This window comes from Emys orbicularis, chromosome 5 (assembly GCF_028017835.1).
Source record: "Emys orbicularis isolate rEmyOrb1 chromosome 5, rEmyOrb1.hap1, whole genome shotgun sequence".
Taxonomy (NCBI): Eukaryota; Metazoa; Chordata; order Testudines; family Emydidae; genus Emys; species Emys orbicularis.
The window spans coordinates 33,863,648-33,883,682 of NC_088687.1; positions in this window are offsets into that span (position 1 = coordinate 33,863,648).

The window sequence follows — 20,035 nt, forward strand, 5'->3', positions numbered from 1 at the left end:
GTTGTGGCTCATGTTTCATCTTGCATATCTCATACTTGAGAAGCAGCCAAGAGAGATGAGCGAGTATCAGAGAGGGCTGAGAGTACAGCTGGGAAATCCTCAGGAGCACTGGGGGACAGAAGTGGCACAGAGAACAGGTGGGAGGTGCTGACAGTAACAGTGAAAGCCAGTTGTTCAACTAGGAGAGTGGTGGAGCTCTCGGACACCATTCCAAAATCTTTCAAACTAAATCTATTCTTCCTCCAAACTTTCATTTCACAAAAAATGAGCTTGAGCCCGCTCCTGTTCAAATGAATAGCAATTTTGTCATTGGCTTCAGTAGGAGCAGTATCAAGTTAATATGCAACTATGTTCTGAAAAATAATTTTAATTTATGTTATTAATTGTATATGGGTGTATTAACTTACCCAAACAGTATTCATTATGCAATAGTTTATGTTCCTTGATAACGTTTAGATATGACTGCCAGTATATTGCATGATCCAGGTCTGCCTAAGCCTGTTATATGCTTCAGGTATTTGCTACATACAGTCTTCTGACATTCTCTTTAGATTTGTACAAGCTAGCTCCTGAGTGTGTATGGATATCAAATGATATTATTATTATAGCACAAAAACTGAGCTAAGGACGTTGTACAAAAGTTTAAAGACAATCCCTGTCATCAAGTGCTTATGATCTAAATATCCCCAAGCTGTAGTCAGATCATTACCAGTATGGAATGTGGCTGGGGCTCTCAAACTTTTTCAAAGTGTGCATCATATTTTAAAAGAGGGTCTCAAAGATTTTGCACTTGCATTGGCCATCGTCCCTGACATTAGATGTTTGGATGGGGCTATCAATCGCAAGAACTGAGCTCACTTGGATTGTGATGTGTGATACTTGTTGTTATAAAATCCAAATAAAAAAAATCCATTTCTTCTTTTCATTCTATTTTCCATCTACATTTTCCATTCTGCCTCTTTCTTCTATGCTCTGATTTTTGCTTCTCCTTTACACCTCTCCTTCTCCCCTCTCTTTCCCCCTTTCCTTAGACTCCCATCTTGTATTCCTGTTCCTCTCTTTCCTTCCCTTCCCTTCCTTGATACCTTCCTTAGGGTACGTCTTCACTATCTGCCGTATCGGCGGGTAGCAATCGATTTATCTGGGATTGATATATCGCGTCTCGTTAAGACGCGATATATCGATCCCCGAACACACTCACCGTCGACTCCGGAACTCCACCAGAGTGAGCGGCGGTAGCGCAGTCGACGGGGGAGCCGCAGCCATCGATCCCGCGCCGTCTGGACCCCAGGTAATTCGATCCAGGATACTTCGACTTCAGCTACGCTATTCACGTAGCTGAAGTTGCGTATCTTGGATCGATCCCCCCCCCCCAGTGTAGCCCAGCCCTCAGTTTTCCTCTAGAGTAGTCTCAAGTGAGCTATCTCCAGGTCAGTTCCCCTCAAATGCTCTATGAATCATTTCAAAGAAAGAAAGATCTTGAAAATCGACACTTGCCCTCTCCAATGAGTGACAAGTAGAGCTGCTTGGAAAATGGTCTTTTCTGTGACAAATTTAGAAAGAATTGAATTTTTTTTTTCAAAAATTTCACAGAACTTTTTTTGTTTTTTGACAAGCATATGAAAAATGTTTAGTTTTTGAAAACCAAAACCCAGAAAAAGTATAAAGAACCAACAGTTTTCCATCAAAATGTTCATTTTGAAAGGCCGTCTTTTGTCATAAAATTTTTGATATGAAATATTTCAATCAGGTGTAGTTACAAAATTTGTTTGTGAATAGTAACCATGTAGAATTGATTATAGGTTAAGATTTATAGGAAATGGTGTACATTTACCTACAGTACTACTACTTGTATACACTTTCAGACTAGGGTCTCAAAGTACTCGACAACCTTAAGCTTCACAATACTTATATGAGGCAAATATTATTATGCCCATTTTACAGATGTGGAAAACTGCAGCCCTGGGAAGTGAAGTGTTTTGCTCAAGGTCACAAAGTGAGTCAGTGGCAGTGCCAGTATAAAATTCAGTTCTGTGCTTTAACCATTATACACTGCCCCCCATACTTTTTCGAGTTAAACGAGATAGTGAAACTGGGAACAGAAATGTCCTGGGGTAAAATCCTCTTATTAGAAATATTGTTCAATTTAACTTGTTTTAACGAAACAAGCAACATTTTCAATTCTTCCCACAGCCCCTAATCCTGATATTTGAACAGACTACTTCACTTTCTACTACAACTTTGCAGCTGAATGAGTCCTTTGATTTCCTGTTTTCACCATTTGCCTACCAATCAAGAGAAATCTGTGGTTAAAAAGCAATGTCGACAGAACAGATACCAAGACTAAAATATATCATTCTGTTTCCAAAAAAGACTTCTACCCAAGCAGGCACTTTCTGTTAAAATAGAAGGAGTGTATCTGGAATAAGTGCATAGAGTGTAGCATCTGTGATTAATAAAATGTCTTATCTTCTTTGGCCAGTGCACATTTTGTAATTGGTTAGGAGCCAGGGTGACGTTCAGTAAGGCAAACAAGTGCATGGAAACAGGACAGATTTTGCAGTTCACCAGAGAGATAGCCTATCATACATCAATAACAGATGGCACTCCAGTTGACTACAGGAAAAATATGACTCAGCTAATACAAAATGGGAAGTTCCAAGGCTGGATTTAAGCAAGGTTGCCTGCCAACTCTCACTGTTTTGCTGGTAATTCTCACTCTTTAAAAAAACAGAGGACATAAAGACTCAGAGATCTCACACATAACCTAGCCAATAAGCCTTGTCGTTAATGATAGCTAGGAAGAAATTACAGATATTTACAGTGAACACGGTAGGGGCCTTGGTAGGAAAATTGTTATCCAAAACTGAGAGGGGAAACTGGAAAGGAAAGGAAAAGGAAAGGCTGCAGAATTACATGACTCTCTTCTTTAGGAAAGTAACAAGGCACAACAACATCCTGAAAGAAGCAGTTAAAATCCCTTAGCTGCCATAAATGAGGAGTAAAAAGAAAGAATGGATCAGCTATAAAAAGTGCAGTCACAGACAGACACTTTTGCACTTCCAAAGAAAACTGTTCCAGGTCCTTGCTCAGCTCCCCTGAGCCATGTACCTTTCCCCCTTTCTCTGAAGTTGTCAGCAGGAACAGAAAATTCTCATAAGCAAGAACAGTAAAATAATGGCAAGTCTTGAAAAGTCAGAAGGGCCTGATCCTTTTCCCTGTTCCATCCCATCTGTGCCAGTGCAGATGCACAGAGGGGATAGTAAGATGATTTCAATTGCAATCTGGGTTTGTTTCCTTTTGTGAAAGGGAATCCTTAGGTCAGGTAGAGCTTGGGCAAGGAAGGAATCCTTCAGTAGTCATGAGGAATTTGAGGGAAGCATGGGAAAGAATATTTTTAAGTGAAGGCATCAAGTTTGGGGTCTGCCAACCTGGACTATGGTCATCTAATCATCCTAATCCCTTGCATGCCCTATTTAGGCTACCCAGACCTTGGGTCTCACCACCTCTGTTCTCCAACCCATACTCATTTCTTATCTTTCCCTCTTCTGTTATGGACAGAACTGGCCTGGCCTAACCCTGCTCCCCACCTAACTGCATTTCTCTTCCTTTGACCCTTATCCCTTTGCTGAAAAAGATTCCCCTAGTGTTTTCTTCATCATTTTATCTCTGGCTGTGAGTCCCATACAGAAGGCTTCAAATAGTATTTGTATACCTAGGGGGAAACCTTGTTCTTCATTACAGCTGATTGGGGGGTGGGAAGTCACATTTTTTAATTAAGAAGGGACATTTTCCTGCAAAAAAAATTGTGACAATGTTCCCATTTTTCTACTAGCTCTGTTCCTCAGAATTTGGGATCTGTGGTTTCTGTGGGACAGTTTGACAAACAGTTGGTGATGTGATGAAGTGGCTGAGCAGTGATAGGTCAACAGAGGGCAGTATGATAAATCTGCGGGGGAGGGAGGGGCAATGTATGTGTAATTCTGCTGCTACTTTTTTCCTCCTGCTCAGGATGGTGATAGGGTTACCAGCAGAAGAAAAATTGATGGCAATTCAGGGACAGCTGGGAGGAGTGATGCACAGAAGCAGGTTTGAGAGGAACATGATGCTGAAGGCAATTGACAAAGTGTGCACAGGTATCCACTAGGTGTTGGGCCCCACAGAGCATTAGCCCTGACATGGCCACAACACTAGCCTGAGCCATTGAACAACTGGCAGGCTATCAGGGACTGCATCAAGTTAAAGGCTGGCACTGAGGTGCTCCATGCCCCCACAAGGGACCCTTGCTTACATTATGTTAATCAAAGGTGAACTTTTATACATAATTTTGCAGCAGAAATCCACTCTCTGGGCAAAGCTGTGTATTTTCTCAGCAAGTTGCAATTTTAACATTTAAAACTCCCTTTTCTTGCCTACGGCAGTGACTTTTACCTAATACTTCATGGAAAGATGACACCCTGCTAACCATCACATGCACTTTGGGCTGACTTTTGCAGTGTTTATTCAAGCTAAGCTCCCACTAATGTGTGGTGGATTTTTTGCCTGTGTTAGGACAGCAGGATAAAACCATTGGTTTAGTTGGACTTTTATGTGAAAGACAAACTTCCTTCCTTCACCTTGCAGGTGATCATCATACGGTATAAAACATGAGGATGTTAAATTTTTCTACAAGGTACAAACAAGCTGTAATATATAAATGACACATATTTTGGTATTTATATGCTACTGTGGTAACAAATCTAGTGACCTCAATAACTTTTGCATTAGTTCCTAAAATGTGTGTCTCATTACTGAATTCATAAGCATTTTTTTTATATACAGCTCTTAAAAGAGTGTTTTTAAAGAGAAATTTCTGCTAGTGAGAAGTTCTGACTTGACAGCTCTGGAGCCTAAAATGTTCTGTTTATCCACAAGATAGATACAGTGTGGACAGTGCAGTGCAAGCTGCTCCACCCATATGCTTCTTTCCTATTCTGGAGGGGCCCCCTAAGAATCGACTGAATTTTGATTGATGCCCATTTAGTACTAGGCCTCTCTGAGGCTGCTAACTAGGGTGCCAGCAAGGCCAACTATGATGGCTGGATACATGTCCACTATGAACAGGGCCGGCTCCAGGCACCAGTGCAGCAAGCAGGTGCTTGGGGCGGCCAACATAAAGGGGCGGTATGTCCGGCTCTTTGGCGGCAATTCGGCGGGCGGGTCCCTCAGTCCCTCTCGGAGGGAAGACCTGCAGCCGAATTGCTGCCGAAGGTTTAAGCGGCGGCGGCAGAGCTCCCGCCGAAGTGCCACCAATTGCGGCTTTTTTTTTTTTTTTCCCGCCGCTTGGGGTGGCAAAAACAGTGGAGCCGGCCCTGACTGTGAATTGGATTGAAACCATCAGTTCATTAACATATGCAACTGAACACAGCCAGTTACTCCAATCTGATCTAAGTCTGAACCAGTGGCCTGCAGGTGAAATGCTCTGCATCCCCTTACTATTCCTATGAACCACCCAGCTCCATCTCTCGACAGCTTTTTTGCCCTGATTCTGTCAAAGGGCTTGTCTGTGCAGGGACACTCAGGCAAGTTAAGACAAATCAACTAAAGCTATGAAATGAATGTGCATAATTTAAAACATTAAACCCTGGTGTCGATGGACTTACTCAGAAGTGAAGTAGCCTTTGTTTGCTGTAGCTTAATCCTTCTTGGATTCACTGCCATGTCCTTGGGGTATTAAGCTACAGTGAACTAAGGCCACGTCTGAATGAAAGCATGCACATGGGTGCATGCACATGCACATGTAATGTGCTCTCATTTATGCACATTATTTTCACAGCTCTAATTGATTGGTCATATCTTTCCTGAGTGTCCCTCAGTAGACAAGTCAGCATTGTCTTGTGTCAGAAGTTTCTGTGAAACTAATCACGAGAGAGACAGAAGAAGAGTAGCTCAAAAACCTGTACCTTCCACCAACAGAATTTGGTCTAGATAGTACCTCACCTATCCTGTCACTCCTACATTGTTTTGTCTCTCTCATATCCTGGGACCAACATGGCTACAGCAACACTGCAATAAACTAACCATTGGTATATTTGTTCTGCTTTGCTTGCTGTTGAAGCAGGTGCCAGATGATTCATCACTAGAGTCATTATGACTTTCATTTACGGATTCTCAGGTTAGATAGCTTACTATTTTTTCATCTCTGGATGATTCATCTGAGTAAGTTGATGCTTTTATCACAGGCTTCCATCTCAGAACCATTGTCTTCTGTGGTCTCTAGCTAGGTGGTTCTAACTGCTCACTCTCTAATCTAGTTGCTCTTCTCTTATGCTACCCACAGATCTCTGATGAAGGAGATAATCTTGGCCTTTTGTAACTCTGCTACATGTTCTCTCATATAGGGCTAAATTGTGACTTGGACTACATGGTCATAGTGGGGAGCCAATCCGTATGTGGTTATCCAGATCCTGGGTCCAGGCAATTGTTTACTCCCTCCCCAGAGCAGGGAGGTCTGGGAAATGTGTGAAGCCCGACTTGCACCTCACCCCTCAGGAAGCAAGACTGGGATTGAAAGAGGGGTCTATCTTCAAGGATAAGAAGATGAGGAAGAAAAGTCTTGTTCCTAGGCCATTCCCTGACATTTTCATATGTCCAGATCTCATTTTCTGAGAAGACATGCATAATTGCTGTTGTCTTATCATTTGTAGGTAACCCTGTGGATACAATTGGTGGCAATAAAAATAGAGACCTCCTTGTGTCATCATATTTTTATACTGTATATGTATATATTCTGTACAATGATTTATATCTATCTAACGTTACATTCCGTCTGGTTGTCTGTTACAGAGCAATATGTCAGGAATGGAAACACCTTCTGTAATGAGAGACAGTAGCCATACTAGTCTTATATCAGGTTAAACTTTCGACCATCTGGGTAAGTGGTAGAACATTCTGAGTCTGTTTTTGATCTGGCATACACTTTCCTTAATTTATCTTTTCAGGATTTTCTATCTTTTCTTCAGCCCTTTTAAGCCTCTTAATTTAGGAGACAACTTATATTTTAGTCAGTGATATATATACATTTCATTTTACTGAGCACCTCGCCAAATAAATACATCCAAAAATATTGTAACACTTCATTACTAAAAATACCTTTTTCTAGCAGGTGCGAAATGAGTTATTTTGGATACTCTTTCTCTGCTTCCTTTCTGTCTAAAAACGAGTACTGCAAAAAACCCTATGTTTTAACTGAATATGTGTGCAGAGTATGAAGGTGTAATCTATTATAATTAATGCTAATTGCGTAATAAGGTAAATCTTGATGTACGTAAGGCTGGCAGAATTGGGCTCACATAACAGGCACCTGTGCTGCATAGAGTTAGCAAACCTGTAGAAATAATCTGTTGTTACATACATGTATGGGGAACACCCAAGGGGGGTCAGAACCAGATTTTTCTTTCCCTCCTGATTTTACTATTCTCACATAGCTTCATGCACATGTTTTATGAAAGTCCCTCCCACAAGATCAAAGAGAAGATTTGTTGGTTATTCATTAAACAACCCATCAGGATTGGTGAAAACAGAATGGGAAAGGCTGCTGCCCACAGTAGCATAGAGATAGGGCATAACATAGAGATAGAAATAGGGCATAACAACATTACCTGGAGCCACAACATCCTGTGGGATGAGCTATACTGCATCCATAAGCACCTGGAATTTGGGTTTATCAGACAGTATTATCAGAGACATCCAGAAGTGAAAGGGGAAGGTGTTTGTAGAGGGAGGAAAGAGGAAACTGGCCACTGCTGGGGATGTGACTATCAGAGGAGATGAAAGTTCAGAAGTACAATATTGGCAAACAGAAGCTGCATTGGAAGCAATGCCTACAGGCCTAAATAGCAAACACAACATGGACAGAACAACAGATATCTGTGAATTACATGGTGATTATTTTATCAAACTTTCTGGCAGTGCATAAATCAGAAGAATAAAGCTCAAGTGATCGTATAAACAACAGACCTCCAAAGTGGACTTGGTCCCACATAATTTAAAAATGTACAATTAAAGTTATACAATGGATGGATTCAAGTCCACTACAGGCTACTTCCAACTCCCTCCATTCTGTGCGCCTCCCTCTAGTCTACTCTCCATTGCTTTTCTCCCTCCTACTGCCATACATTCTCTGCCCAATCTAGCAACCTGGCTTCATCGTCTTCATTCTTTTTTTTTTTTTTGCTGTGCAATCACCCATTCTGCTGTTCTTGCTCATCTTTGCCAATGAAGTATCTCACCCGCTGATCTGGTGGTCTGGCCCCTAGCTGGGCAAGCAAGAAGTGAAGGGTTATTTCCAGCTGATGGACTGTTGAATGGGAAATGAGTGGACAGTCCATGCCACTTCTATAGCTGTCACTAATTGGGACTCTTATTGGCAATCTCAAAAGAGAGGGTAAGGATTACGTGGATGCTGAGATTGAACTAATTTTTCTTCCCTAAAGGTGGATCTGCCAGTTGAGATTTGAGGGTAATGAAGAAGCATTATTGATGCTTTTGTTGAACTGTAGATTGTTCTTGGACATATAGAATATTTGTCCCGGGCTGACAAACTGGAAACTTTTACCACATTTAATTTGCTTAAAATTGTATGTAATGTGAAACTTTGAACAGAAAAATCTATTCTGAGTCAACTTGTGGGCTACCATACAGGGAAAAGGTTCACAGATTGGATTCTTAGACGTAGCCTCTTGTTACCTGGTCCTGTTGAGGGCTACAGGGCTGCAGAAGCAATGTAGTCAGCTGTTTGTGAGAAGGTTGAAACATATATTTCTTTGGCAGTGACTTCTGGGATGGTGTCATTGATGAGTGCTGAAGGATGTAATCAACTGTGAAACAAAACAAATAGTAAACTGGCAAACTATTTAATATGCTTTTCCCTATAGAGTGGGTTGTCATAGAAGCCAGAAACATAAGAGAAAAAAAATCACCAATTTCCTTGCTCAGGGTAATATAAAGCATGTAAATAAAACAATGCAGAAACATTAATGCCTTTCACAGTCACTATCACTATGCTAAACCATTCCTGATTTCTATACCTTCACCTTAATGTAATAAAGCAGCCTACATACCGTTAAGACCATGAACACCTGTAATTTGAAAAATAGTACATTATCTCACTAGGAGCTGGATTGGACTATGTGCCGTCGTAGGGGAATAAGAGGAAGTAAAAACCTGCCTCACTCCCCTGCAGAGGCTACTTGGTTTCAGTGGGCTAGAGCTGGTTGGAAAATGGGCTTCTATTCCTCAAAAAATGTTGACCAAACAAAGCCAGACAAAATAATTTTAATAGAGATTTTCCATGGAAAAGTTCAACTGTTAGGTACAAAATAATAATAAAAAAAGATATATTTTGGCAGAAAACCAAAATATTTTGATTTGGAAATGCTGCGATGGTGCCTCTGGGAATTGTAGTTCAGGTTCCTCATGCTTCCATTCTCCTTAATAAACTGGGCTCACTGTTTGGACTACATCTCCCATGATGCACTATGGTTTCCCTTCTGGTGAGGGGAGATGTAGTCTAGCTGGGGAGCCGAGCCTATAATGGACAATGAGGACCTGAGGAAAGCAAACTACACTCCTACAGTCCCATGAGGCATAGTGGCAGGGTATCAAATCAAAATATTTTTTTCAGCTAAAATATTTATTTTTTTGGACAAAATATTTTGGTGTTTGGATGTTTATTTATTTACAAAGAATCAATATTTTCCATGAAAAGCAGACACTTTAATAAAATAGTTGAAAACCCAATTTTCTGTCGAAAAGCAGTTTTGATGGACATTTTTTGAACAGCCCTAGTCTAGGCACATAGGTGTGAGCAGGCATTCCAAACCCTTCTGCTTATTCCTCATCCCCTAAAAACTAGTGGGTGGAGAGTGTGCCTTGGCTTTTTCCCATGGAGTGTGTCATAATTTACTGTTGGTATAGGCCAGCAGTATACTGCCATCTCTCACCCCTGGGAACAAGGGAGACGCAGGGAGGGAATTGTATTTCAGAGAGGTAGCTATAGTCACAGTGCTTCCTAGGGTCTACTTGGAGGGTGGTGAAACTTGCTCTGTGATGTGCCTAAAGGCATAATCTAGTCCTAAGAATGTAACTGTTATATATTTCCTGACCCTGAAATGTATCAGCAGCGCTGATTTGGGATTCATTGAATTTTTAATCCATTCACAGACTTTACACCAACTTCAGGGAACAGAATGGGTGAGTGTTCCCTTTCCACTCCTCCTCAACATGCTTAATGTGACTTGTATTAAATTAAAAATAACTAGTTAAGCCAATATCAATCCCCAGTAGTCAGAAGACCATTGCCTATAATTGATTTTCTGGGGCTTTATATCGCTTGGCATAGAGGTTTTTTTTATTCTATCTGTTCCTTGGTAATTAACTGCATAATTCCTCTAGCAATTATGTATGCTCATAAATGATGGTCTTATAATTTCAAACTTTCTAGGAGCAGCTTTAGTTTATACACTTGTATTATTTGCTCTTTTTGGATCAATTCTACCTCTGTTTCCACACAGCATGTAGCCCCTGTAGAATTTATAATCCACAACTCCCACCCTCTCCACATTCTTCTTCCATTGTGGATTCCCAATCAAGTTCATGGATTACTATGTAATTTAAATGTTAGAGCTACATTACACCTTCTTTATTTTTAATTTAAATGAAAGACTGCATGGCTTCTGCCTCAGACCTTGTTCAGACACCAAATCTTGTTTGTCATGGTTAAGTCATAGTTACCCCTGACTGAAGTGTGGTTACAGTCTGTGGTTATTTCAGGCATGTCTAGCCTTATGAATCAGGCCTGACCACTGTCTGTCTTTCCACATTATTGTTACTATATAAATAACAAATATTAAACTGCAAGTATGGTTAACAGTGACAGATTTTTAAGATAATATGTGGCCCAGTTTATAGGATACTGGAATGGGAGTCAGGAGACCTGATTTCTATTCCTGGCTCTTCTATTGACCTTCTGTGACCTTTTGCAAGGCACTTCACCTCTTTGCATTTTCTGTTTTCTGTCCCACCCTTCTGTTTGTCAATTCTATTTAGATTCGGGATAGGGCCCATCTAATACTACATGTTTGTACAGCGCCTAGCACAAGGAAGCCCAGATCTCAGCTGGAATCTTTGGGCAATAATACAACGAACGTATCATTTTCATATGAATAACAAAGATTAACGGTTGTGCTGTCAACCATATCAAACATAGCTTAACTACTGAAAAGAGCCTTAGGACAATGTTTCAAACATGATTAGCAGCGTATCACTGTAGAAAAAAAATAAATTATGGGGATTTCTGATGAGTCCTTGAAAGCACTAGTTTTTACCTCACATGTGAGCAAACTGTCCTTCAGAGGAAAAAATTATAATTAAAAAAATAAAATTATTGTTTCACAATAAGGTGATTTCCCTCATAGGCATTCAAGCATAGGTGATGTCTATCCTGTTCTATGCTGGCATTGATTTTCCTCTTCTCTCTGATTCCATCTGTGTTGCTCTCTACCCTGTCTCCCTCCTATGGGAAATTATGCACCTTATTGAAGTTAATGGGAGTTGAGGGCACTGAGATTCACAGGATCTGGAATAAGGTGCTGAACAGAAGTGTATTCAGCATACTTTCCATTTCCTTTCCTACCTCCATAGAGACAGACAGTGGATATCGCCAGGAATTTCATTTCTTCTGTGTTTCTCAAAAATGGTCCTTCTCATGTTGTTTCATGCAAAAGGGACTGAGAGCATGATGTTTGCTGATGTTGGTGATCTAGCAAAGTTCCCACATAACAGATGTGTGAATTGGTTCTCTTTTCTAAGCAGTTATAACATCTTGTGCTTGTAGTTTGTATTTATAATTAGTCATGTAAGGAATGTACAAACAGGCTTGCGGTGGAGAGCATTGCATGGGCAGCAGAAGAGGAAGTCAGTTGTGTGGATGTAGCAATAGCATTGACCTTCATGGTCCACTTTGAAATAGTGTCACAATTGCCAGTTTACTGAAGATGATGGAGATGGCATACACAGTTATATTTGTTTCAAAATTGTTTACATAACTCTATGAAAATAATAAAGGGGACACTTTTCTTTCTTCTCTGTCAATGCGAGCTGCTAGAGTGCAGCATCTCAGAAGAAAGCCATTAACTTGAGAGCATACCACTGAGATAAGTCTTCATGGCCACTGGCCAATGACAAATGGTAACAAACTAGCAGGAACACCTACTTCCTCTAGTGTTTTATAAACCAGCTAATTATCCTTTAGCTTTGATGTGTCATCAATGCAATGTTGGCTTGTCAAGTTGGCAGGACCCCATCCAGTTTTAGCAACAGGAAGTTTCTTCTGTGAATGCTTAAAACTTTTAATCATTATTTACTAAATAGGTAGAATGAGAGTGGGGATGATACAGAAATGTTTGGAGCTTCTCAGGAGTCTTCCAGACCCTTTGAGATATTAGCAAGTCCAGCTGTAAAGTTATTAAAATGAATCATTTCCTTTAATTCAAAGTGTTTGACTATCTACCTTACTCTCTCTCCTTCATGTAGGGGTGGGGAGTTGCTCCTAGTCCTGAGACAGACACAGATACTCCAGTAATTAAAGTTAAGTGCTTTTGTTTGATCTGTATAATAATTTCTGCGTTTTCAGGTAATTTCCCTTATGTGCTCACAAGCAGGTTGGAAGAGACTGTTTGCCAGGCTGTATTTTTTTTCAATTCGCTCCTTTACTAGCTTATAAATAGATTTCCTCTCCCACATTTTTATGACCTTTTTCTCTCAGATTTAGCATAACTCAACAGAAAATATGTATATCTATCATTTTATGCGTTACATTCCCCCAGATAAATTAACTATCCCTTGGCCTTTACTCTGTCAGTAACACACTATAGTATTGAAGACTTTCACAATGATCCAACATATGGCAAGTGTTTACTACCACAGAGTTTTAAAGCCCCTCTCAGGATAGGGGTTTCATTGTGCTGGGAGCTATACAAATTCTCCTTCTGAAAAGAACCACCAGTGGTGTAAATAACTGGAACCTCTGAGCCTAGCATACCCCATGCCTCTCACTCATATCATCTCAGATCCTCCAAAAAAAACCCTGATAATGCAACTTCCAGAAAAGGTGTGTTCAGGGATGATGATACCCCATCGGTTACCATTCACCACATACACCCTCCTTCAACACATACCTGAAAATAAGCATGTGACCACAGTCAATATTAAGACAACTAGAAGAGACGTTCCAAAGGGCCAACATTTTCAAACGAGGGTGCTTATACTTAAATTGGGCGCCAAGGTCCATAATTAAGCACCTGATTTTTCAAAAGTGCTGAGCAACAAACAGAGCCAAACAGGACTTGTGTGCATAGTATAAATAAGCAAGTTATACCAGACCTGATTCCATGATGTCAGTGTCCCTCCAGTAAAGGAAACCATCCACTACCTGACCAATGGCCAATGATGCTTTACACATATTGCTCCAAATTAATCCTTCGTGCAACACCAATGACTTCAGTGGTGTTCCACTAAAGATGACCCTGGTCCTTTGTTTCTTGCCAATGAGAAAGGAAATGGTGCTTGAATGTGTCAGTCTATTGTCCTCCAGAACAGAAATTACACTAACCAGGAGAAATGACTACTGATGTAAGATAGCAGTGGGCCAGATTTTCAGCTGGTGTAAATCCTTGTGGCTTCACTGAAATCAAGTGAGCTACAACAATTTACATCAGGATATGAAATGCCCAGAATGTCTGAAAATTTGGACTTAGTATCATGTTGGGAGTAGCTCCCAGGCTCTTCTAGCACATTCTTGTTCTCCTCTAACATTCACAGATGCTCTCGGTCCCGCTCTCAGGCTACCTAACCCATTCTGACTAACCCTTACTAGACTTTCCCTTTGCTCTTTTTGCCCTCCATGCTTTCTATGGATATTCTCTTGGTCTAGACAAATTGAGGATGATATAACATGTGTCTGGACCAATGAATAGTTAGCAGAATAATGTTTGACAGCATAATTGTGTCTGGAAGTGAAGAAACACTGATGTTTAACTGTTGGCCATGTTAATGTCAACTAGGTGTATAGAGAATGAGTGACTAATAAGTATTTGACATAGTTCATTATCAGTTCTGGTAGATTAAATAACAAGACATACATTAACTCACTTAATAATTAGCTACCATCATATCAACTTGATAAAAGAGTACCATTAAGCAAGGCTGACATTGTATTAATACAAACTTTTAATATTTATTTTTTTCAACATGGAAGATTAAGTTAAATCAACTGCCAAGGATTATCCCAATATACCTTTTCCTTTTTCTTTGAAGTAAACACATTTTTAACAGAGTTAAAGGCAACTGGAAGTAGTTAATGTTGACTCCTAGTTTTGGACTCTGTCTGAAAGTATTTCATTATGGACTTTACAAAAGTGTGACTCATACTATATTTCCCTGGAAAAGAATAAAACTGGATATGGACCTTAGCGGGGACTATAGCTCTTATTTATGTAAAGAAAGCTTCAGGATATGGTAACAACATTAAGACGACACAAGATCACATGTGGGGGACTCAGTAAGAGGAAGGATGGTCTTGTGATTGAGGCATTGGGCTGGGACTCAAAAAATCTGTGTTCAGTTCCTAACTCTGCTGCAGACTTCCTTGGTTACCACAGCCAAGTTACTTCATCTCTCTGTGCCTCAGTTTCCCATCTGTAAAAAAATGGTGATAATATTCCTTCCTTTCTCCTCCTATTTATCTTTCATGTAAACTCATTGGGACTGGGACTTGCTCTTACTGTGACATGATGATAGCTAATTATTAAGTGAATTAGTGTTTGTCTTGTTATTTAATCTACCAGAATGGATAATGAACACCTTGGTGTACAATCTCTTATCACTGACCATGTGGAAAGTGCTTGTTTATATTCTGAATATGGATAAACATTGTACCTGTGGTTGTTGCTAAACTTAACCAAGTTGATTTCTTCTATCACGTGTCATTCTGATAGTGAAATACAAATGGGTATTTTGATGAGGATCAGTTGCCTCACTTATAATGAGGCTTCTGATTTTCAGTTTTAATCAATAAATACTGACCAACACCCCTGATTTAAAAAAATGAGATTGGTTTTTATCCAATAAACACTGGAAATGGTTACTAGTATCTAAGGGCTTGTCTACACAGAGCAGTAATGGGGACTTCGGGGTGTGATTTCTAAAGTGCACTAATGTATTGTGCTTTAATTGGTCTGTGTAGATCCTCTCGTTGTGCACTAAATGTTCCCTACTGTGCTTTAATATAGTGCTGTTTGAAGTAATACTATGTTAAAGTGCACTAGGGAACATTACAAAGAGATTGCTCATTACAGCAGATATATATATATATATATATATATTACAGTATATACAAAGAGAAAGCTCCAACTCCCCCCCAGTTTTTGGACATCTACATAAAACTCAAAAATTGCTAAAAAAGTAATCACCCAAAATGAAATTAATAAACTCAGAAAAACAGAAGCCATACTTATAATCAGTCTGGGTAAACTGGGTATTCAAATTTTCTATTTTCCACTAGTTTGATTATAGGATCTATTGCTAAAATTTATAGCCAATACTTTGACTATTCTGGTTCAATTTTAAAAATGGGTTCAAGAGACTAAATAACCAAGCACAGCCAATTTATTGTCTAAAGACTAAGCAGTACAGTACAGGAAAGAAAGCTAATATGTTATAGTCTTTCTAGGAAACAGTTTCTCCCAGTCTGTTCAGTTCACCTTACACAGAAGGCGTGCTCCCAAAACTACCTCTATTTGTACCAGACCTGTTTTCAAGTTAGGAGAGCTTTCCATTCATCACTGTGTTCTAACACACCAGTCCTTGCAAGTTTTGTACCTTTCCTTACTTCTTGTTTTCAGTACATTCCAGGTACCAATAGGAGTGAAGCCATCTCCTAAGCATGTATCAGGGCAGAAATTCATATATCTTGTCTTTGACAGGTTTCCTGTTTTCTAATGCCAAAGCTGATTTCAGCTTTGCAAAGTGGTGTGGGATACTTGACGTGTAAACAGTACTGTGGGGAGAGCTTAATACATTCACTTGATTTAACTTTCTAACACCTACATATACGATATCACAATAACAATATGTTAATATTGTGCACATAATACCTATTAATGTGTATGTAACATCTATATTGGCTTAATAATTGTGTTTGCTTATCTTTCTAGTAAGGCTTTTTCTTTCTTGTGCAATTTAGGTGGTGCATAAATTCTAGCATTCCTGTCATTTCATCTTATTTGATTTTGATTCTTCAGCCCAGTTTTAGAGAACTAATTTATGGAAACCAAATGGAATGGTGTGTACTTTCAAGGCCATAACACTATTTGAGGCTTCTCTTGTGGCATTAAAGGGACACACCATTACATTACTTCTGGTACGAAATTTGGAGACATGGAGAGTTGCTCCATGTCTATCTTAAGGTCCATCAAAGCTAGATTAATTTTAGAAGCTAGATTTAAATATCTTCCTGGTAATGAGATGAAGCCAGATCCTAGAGCTCCTGATTTACACAAGATGAAGATCTGGTCCATTATTCATTATATGCCACTTTAATATTTGTTTTTATTGTTTAGGTTTATGCTGGTGTTAAAGTTTGAGCTGTGGTATTGTAGAGGAATTTGAAGTGCCTTCATGGAAGGTACTTTAAAATATTGATATTAATGCATTCCCCAGTAGATATTGTAGTAATGCCAACCTCAAATAGTCTAAAATCATTTCGGGCCCTGAAAATCATGATATTTTAAAAAAACCTTTTTAGTTATTTTTCATTTATCTTCTGGTTTTTGAGACTTTAATGTTCATGTTTTTGAGCTTTTTTCTGAAGCCACAAGGGCTAGAAACTTGCTTTTGTAATAATTAAAGCCAAGGTTCTCATATTATCACCTGACTCCAAGAGCTGAGGCTTTATGAAAAACAAGAAATGTCACAACACTGATACTGTGATTTTTGAAAATATCTATTTGTATTGGATCAAATTTCTAAATAGTTGGGGGGAAAAGAGGGTAAATTTATATTGAAATCACATGAACAAAGTTCAGACAGGAAAATGAACTCTTGATGGGAGGTACTAATTGTTATTAATTAAACAATTTACAGATGATAGAATTAGTATTGACCCAGAACATTAAAACAGTAAATTACTTATAGAGTAGGCAAGATTACAATAAGGGACATTAAATAAGTTAATAAATCAAAATTAATGGGTGTCTGAAACAATTATACTCATTAATGGAACTGCAGTCACTTTCGATATGTAAAATGAAGTCCATAGGAACTAATAATGTTATTATGCAAAAGAAATTCATGTGGTAAAAGGAGGAGATATAGGCCACATTCTTCTAAATGGGTGACTAAACTTAGGTATCTAATTTAAGTGGCCCGATTTCAGAGGTGGTGAGCTCTTGCGGCAACCACTGCAAGTCAGAATGTGGGTTGTTTTTTCCGGTTGCTTTTTATGGTAGCTCGTATAAAATGCTTCTGAAGCCAGTGATAGTTGTGCTCTCAGAATATGTCAGGATCAGGTTCTTCTTGATGTGGCTTTTCCCTAGGGATTTATAAAAATATACACTAGCTAATTAATAAGGTCTAGATCCTGCTTCCTGCACCAAATCAAAATAGGCAGGTTCAGTGCTTAGTGACTCAGGGAGGGCTTAGGGGACAGAATGCTTTTCCACAGATCATGAAGCCACTCTGTGGATGCTACTACAACTCTGAGGCAGTAGTCATCCTTGCCACTCGTGGTTTCCAAATGCCTAAAAACCCAGATTGTCCCTGTTTCACTCCCAGACGCTGCTTTTGTGTAATGCAACTACACCAACTTGCAGCTCTAACTCCTTTGTGATATGTTCCAGTTCATAGCTCCTTTGGCTAGAAAACCTACTGCACTGCTGTCCATACTGGAAACAGACTCTTTTGAGAAGGAATAATGTCTACAATAGGGCTTCGTAGACTGCTCTTGAAATCCTTTCCTACCCGTCACAGAATTTCTTACCAAGGGGACTGCTAACATGATGTAGAGCCTTGGAATGGGATTTCTTATATATAGGAAACTGAAAAACAATCAAGATCAAATTGAAAAAGGCTTATTTACATACACATTTTTGGGGTCTACATTTGCTCCTGCAATCATTGCAATTGCACACACAAATCAGGAAGTTGAATGTGCAGTTGACACCTGCAGATACCCCACTTGCAAGTACGATCACACATACTTTGCACAGAAGTGTACACACAAAAATATGTATGTATTTTGATCCTCTTTTTTTTTTTTTTTTAAATTAGCTATGAAATCCTGGCTCCATTGAAGTCAGTGGCAAAAGAATTTCCCCAAGGTCGCTAATGATGGAATCTAATATATTGCTGTGAACTTTCTAACAAGGAAATGTTCAGTCTATATAAATATATATCCCATATAAAGAGGTTTAGATCCATAGCTAAAGATATGGAATTTGATTTTTGGTTATGTTGAACTGCCATTGACTTTTTAATTGGAGTTGTGAGTGCTGGACACCTCTGAACATCAGGCCTTTGTAGCCTTTAAGTTCAAAAGTAAATTAACTTAAAAAAATAGTGGGGTGTTTTCAGGTACGAAAAGAGACACAAACAAATTCTGAAGTCAATGCAGGGAAACAGAGGTAATGTGTTATGCCTTTGATCTCCCTTATAGCTGTCACACCATATTGTTAGCTTATTTGAAAATGCAATGATGCATTAAAACACAATAGCCAGGAAACTGAAGACCTACAGCCATTTCATATCTAGAAGGAGAGCTGTATAATGTTACTGAGGCAGATTTAATCAACAGGAACCAATGCTGGAGGGCAGTGATGGATAAGCAAAGAAATAAGTCCCAAAGTCATTGTAATTAAAGACATCTGGGTGATGTCAGTATGCATAAAAGGCCATTTCAGAAACAGTTTATAAACATTCCTGAAATGTTCTCACTAAATGGGCTGTGCAAGTCTTTACATTGCATGCCACTGTACATATTTTTTTAATGCACAGGAATGCAAGATGAGTATTCCCACCATCCCCTGCTGTTTTTATGTTTGAAAGGCATGGCCACTTAGGAATTTATAAGGACAAATTGGTGGCCAGACACTAGAGCAGATGGAAACATTCAGCTGATTCACCTGTCTTGTGAATGGACTAATCATGAGTGCATCTTGCTGCTTAGATTTGAGCGAAGACTCTTGTGATCCATAGGCAAAAATTCTCTTATATGAGATCTCTTACCAAGCCAGTAGGAACAATGAAAAGTGCATCTCTTACGCTCCCTCCTCTGCAGTTGAACCTGCTCTGCAGAATGGAATTCAGGTGGTGGTTAGAGCTGACAAAAAGCAAGATTATAGAGCTTAATTTCCTTCCTAGGATGTAATAATGCTGTGTTTAAATAGTTGACTCTTCACCCGGAAAATGAATGTTTAATGTGGGAAGAAAAGCTTTGTAATTTTCCTCAATAAGGTAAAGATAACTACGGTAGCTTGAAGTCATAGTTTAAAGTACAAATTGTTTGAAACAGAGACCCAGGCCAGTTAGATTGCTGAATATTTTGGGAATTTTCATCCACTGTGCTGGACCTTGAAAGGAGCTGAGCATGCACTTAGATCTGCTCTCTTTTTAGATCTGCAGGCTCTACGAATAGAATGAACAGAGCCAACCGAGTACAAAGTAGAACTCTCCATCGACCCTGACTAGCTACCTGGGCTCAAAATCCCTCTTTTCAATGCCATCCTAAGGCGAGGAAGAGGGGAGAAGAGTCCTTATGCCCCTCTCCTCTTCCCTTTCTTTGCTACTTTACCCCTTTGCACATGTGTAAGGCTGGCCTTAAAAATAATCTTTGAATATTCTCTGATTAATATACACCTAAGGTAGGAAAATATGGTTGTTTAGCAGGGGTGAAAGTAATTTACAGGATTTACCTGTACTGCCGGAGTCCTGAGGGGGGCGT